Source organism: Danio rerio, chromosome 18, assembly GCF_052040795.2.
Source record: "Danio rerio strain M-AB ecotype USA chromosome 18, GRCz13ab, whole genome shotgun sequence".
NCBI lineage: Eukaryota > Metazoa > Chordata > Actinopteri > Cypriniformes > Danionidae > Danio > Danio rerio.
Window position 1 is genome coordinate 1,197,501 of NC_141038.1, and position 5,282 is coordinate 1,202,782.

The following is a 5,282-nucleotide window of genomic DNA, read 5'->3' on the forward strand; positions in this document are numbered from 1 at the left end:
CTCACTCACTCACTCACTCACTCACACACACACACACACACACACACACACACACACACACACACACACACACACACACACACACACACACACACACACACACACACACACACACACACACACACACACACACACACACACACACACACACACACACACACACACACACACACACACACACACTCTAGACCAGGTGTGGGCAAACTTGATCCTGGAGGGCCAGTGTCCTGCATAATTTAGCTCCAACCCTATTCAAACAGTCCTCCCTATAGAGTTCTAGTGATCTTGAAGACACTGATTAGTTTGTTCAGGTGTGTTTGACTAGTGTTGGAACAAAACTCTGCAGGGACACCGGCCCTCGAGGATCAAGTTTGCCCATCCCTGCTCTAGACACAGCAGAGACGCAGTTTACATCCTGCTAAATGATCATAACATGCTTTAAATATCAGCACATGTCTATATTGCACAGAACGAGATTATTTCACTGTTGATTTCACAGCTGATTTCTGAAAGCATCCTGTCTTTAGTAACTTGAAAAAGTTTTCTAAGAAAGTTCCTTTTTTTGCAACGCTGCGGCTGCCAGCTGATCTCGCAATCATTTAGACACCAGAAACACGCAAACACTGAAATACTCATGACCCTCCACCACATACACGACATTATAGAACTTGTGCTGAAGTCATATGATGAGGACTACAAAGTGAGAAACAAAATCACGTCTTTTTTAGCTTTATTAAACATCAATTCACAACAGATGCAGTGTTGTGTGTATGGAGATATTTACAAGGAGCTCAATACATTACAGATATGCTGACTGAATACAAACCTAACAGATCACTCAGATCTTTAGGATCATATTAACTAGAAGTTCCAAGAGTTCAGTCAGAGCAGGGTGAATCAGCTTTCAGCCGCTAACAGCGCCCCCTGCTGCTGGACTCAGCTTCCAGAAATGATCAGATGTGCTCCAACATTAGGCACATTCAAATCAAGACTGAACACACATCTGTTTAGCTGTGCCTTTACTGAATGAGCACCATGCTGCGTCTGACAGATCGCACTATTATGTCTTATAACCTAATTTAACACATTTTTATCTGCTTTATCTATTTTTTATAATTCTTATTATTTGTTTTTATTTTCTTACACTTGTCTCTTTTATTCCTGTTTGTGTAAAGCACTTTAAATTGCCACTGTGTATGAAATGTGCTATATAAATGAACTTGCCTTGCCTTACAGTGAGCACCTCAGTAATGTGTGCTGGAGATGTGGTGTTAAAGGGTCACGAAACACCAGAACACATGTGTTGAGCTGTTGACAGTCATATATGTGTCTCACACTGCTATAAACACTATTATGACACATATATCTCACTAACAAGTGAAAATTGGCTGTTTTTGCATTATTTCGAGCAAATTTGTACTTCCGGTTTGAAACGAATTTTTGAAGCCGCGACTTCTGATCTTAGCGTGTATTCCAGTGTTGCGTTTATAAAATAAAATACTTAACTTTTTTATATACATTTTAAAGTTAGAAAGTAAGAACGATGTTAATTTCAATTTATTCCTTGCACAAAAACCTATAACCGAATATAGAGTTACAAAAATATATATATTTAATTACTATTATTAAGATACAGTGAAGTGAAGACAAATTCAGTCAATCTAATTTTATGGTAAATGAATTCTCTTTCAAATTAAATCAGCACAAGCTTGTTATCTTATTAGTGAAAAAAACTCACAAGACCGAAACAAACCCACTGCGCCTGTCAGAGAAAGTCTAGGGAGGGTCACAAGAGTTTAATAAGCACTAAATCTGCAGCTAAAAGTCCAACATTATACACCAGACATTAAAAAACCTTCTCCGTAATCAAACCTGGTTGAAATAAAACAAAAATGAAAGCTGAAGCTCAACAAGAGTCACTCTGACTCTTTGCACACGTGCGCCACCTCGTGGTTAAAGAGACAGTACACACATAATAAATGCTGTCATTCCTCATCCTCCTCTTGATTTAAATCTCAGTTTCTTTTATTGAACACAAAGACAGATATACTCCAACATTATTCAGATTTTGCTCAACAGAAAATAAATAAACTCATAAAAGTATAACTTGAGGAAGCTTTCATTTTTGGTGAACTGTCCCTTTAAGCAACCCCATCTGTCAATCATCAATCTATAATAATCCATAAAGAAGATATTACACGACAAGGCAAAATGAGTATTTAAGTTTATTGTGAAACAATAACCGTCTTTATACTTGTTTTTATTAAACAGTTGAACAAGAACTTTCTGTGTTTGTAAAAGTGGAAAAAGCTCGAGGAGGACTGAAGGAGAAACAGTGCTGGAGGGGTCTATGTGAACTCTGAAGCGGTCAAACATCCACACCCACACACTGCTCCCAGATAAAACACACACGGGCGTTATATGACAATATTTGTGGTCTAAATCACATTTTTCAGACGATGTGTGTGTTTACGAGTGTTCAGCCACGCCTGCAGAATTTAAAGGGAACGCGCACAATAAATAATGCGCAGGTTGTGTTTGTGTGATGTTACTTATTTATACTTGTGGCGCGAACCACTAACAATGGTAAATCAAATATGAGTAAAATCATAGCGATAATCAATTATCCCACAACTCATAAACAACAGTGCCATTTGCAGATTGTCACATGGAAAACAAACAACCTTGCTTCACAACTATTCTGCTCATTAAACATCACGCGTCCTCAAAATATCTTCTCACATTATAAAAATAAACATCAGTCTTACCTATTTGTGGATCAAGCACGTTTTCCTAAGTAAACTCCGTCAAACATGAACATAAAGAGGCATAAAAAAGCGAGGATTTGACTTGAATGCGCGCCACCGACATCACGTGATCACGCAATGACTTTTATAGTTTTTAGTGTAAAGTTCTTTACAATTTAATTGGTTGAAACATCAAAAAAAAAAAAAAAAAAACACACAAGTGTTACATATTTTGCACATTTATGTACTTGCATTATTTCAAATGATGACAATGTAATTTTTTTACTAGTTATTTAGCAAGATACTAGTATTAAGATTAAAGTGTAATTTAAAGACTAATTCCGTTGCCAATCGAAAAAGAAAAATCTTAAAATGGCCAAAAATACTGACCTCAGCATTAAAATTATATACGAGAGTGATATATATATATTTGTTTATTTATTTATTTATAAAAATTATATTTTAGTCACCAAACATATTTAGAAATTGAAACATAATACGATTAAATTCAAGCAAAATATTGCAAAATAAAAATTACAATCTACCAAAAATTCAACTAAACTTTTTTTGCTTCTCTTGATGTTTCCTTTCTTTTTAAATTTGTATTTAATATTTTCTCTATAACACATACATTTGGCTGTACTAGTTTTTGAACCGTTATCGTAAGTTATTTTGTTAGATCAGCTCCAGATTATTGACTAATGTATATGCACAAATATAATATTGTAGAGATTCCTAATAAAACTATGAATTTAAAAGAGAGATTTGTGAGGGGTGTACGCATATATGCTGAGCCCTGTATGTATGTATGTATGTATGTATGTATGTGCGCACACACACACACACAAACACACACACACACATATATATATATATATATATATATATATATATATATATATATATATATATATATATATATATATATATACTGTAGTTTTCTAGTTTATTCAACTGTAGTTTATATTATACTACAATATATATATATATATATATATATATATATATATATATATATATATTGTAGAAAACTACAGTATTGGATCAGTTGTTTATATTACTATAGAATTACAATCACCACAACAGATCAGATGTTACCATAGCAACAGTAGAATCACAACAGATCAATTACTTCAGTTGTTATGTTACCATAGCAACAGTACAATCACCACAACAGATCAGTTACTTTAGTTGTTTTGTTACCATAGCAACAGTAGAATCACAGCAGATCAATTTCTGTAGTTGTCGTGTTACCATAGCAACAGTACAATCACCACAATAGATCAATCACTTTAGTTGTCGTGTTACCATTGCAACTCTAGAATGACAACAACAGATTAGGTCCAGTACTTTATTATAGTATGGCTCAAACACACTACAGAATGTATTAATAGTTGCTTTAAGGCAAAGCACAAAGATAAAATATGCACCAGAGACAGGAGAGTCTGCACAATGTCTTTAATCCAGTTCAAACAGAAGAAGAAGAAGAAGAAGAAGAGCTGCAGCACACAGAGAGAAAGCACTTGAGTTTGGCCTTCCGAGCTCATCATCATTATTATTAATATAATTATCATCAAACACACTCCAGCGGTCAGTAAATGCAGACGATCTGACCGCTCTTTGGTAAATCTAGCTGAAGGCAGTCTGAGTTTGGTTACACTGAACAGGTTTGGCCACCTGACTGATTGTACAAAACGCCACGGTACACTGTAAAATATACCTTAATTAACAGTTTATTTATTGGGGTTTTCTGTTTATTTACATTGTGAATTGCATTATGGGATGCTGATCTATGCTCTGTCGACTTTTGAGCTTGAAAATTCAACTCTACAGTTTAACAAAGTGACTTTTATAGACACTTTTGTAGTTTAGAAACTATTTAAGAGATAATATCTAGAGAAAAAAGTCTGTAAAATAACAGAAAGCACTGGCAGTTTAATACCAGGGTTTTGTACCATTATTTACAACAGCAATCCAGACAATATAGCACTTTAAACTAATAAAAATGTCAATAAAAGTAACTTTTTTTTACTTTTTAATACCAAACATTAAAGATTAAGATAATAAAATATAAAAATAAAAAAAAACTTAATGAATAATTTATTATATACTGTTGTAGAATTTTAGAATAATGTTATAACCTTTTTAATGCGATTTTATCTACTATCTTATCATTTTAAAATGTAAATATCACTCAATTCATTTTCCTTAGGCTTAGTCTCTGATTTATCAGAGGTCACAACAGCAGAATGAACTGCCAACTATTTTAGCATGTGTTTTACACAGTGGACGCCCCTCCAGCTGTAACCCTAAACTGGGAAACACCCATACACACACACTCATAGACTACAACCAGTGTAGTTCATCAATTCCCCTACAGCGCATGTGTCTAGACTGTGAGGGAAACTGGAGCACCTGGAGGAAACCCACGCCAACACACAAACTCTACATTGAAATGCCAACTGACCAAGCCGGGACTCAAACCAGCGACCTTTTTGCTGTGAGGCGACAGTGCTAACCACTAAGCCACCCTGT

At 34.8% G+C, this 5,282-nt stretch overlaps 1 protein-coding gene across 4 annotated transcripts in view; it reads right to left on the reverse strand.

Annotated features, from left to right (window-relative positions):
- Positions 1-2,866, reverse strand: part of LOC101884989 (synaptotagmin-4) — a 64,877-nt gene extending 62,011 nt beyond the window's left edge. For all 4 annotated transcript variants that reach the window (XM_087292903.1, XM_087292902.1, XM_087292901.1 and 1 more), the window contains exon 1: positions 2,769-2,866. The gene's annotated coding sequence lies outside the window, so the exon portion shown is untranslated. The remainder of the gene's footprint in view (positions 1-2,768) is intronic.
- Positions 2,867-5,282: the final 2,416 nt, after the last annotated feature.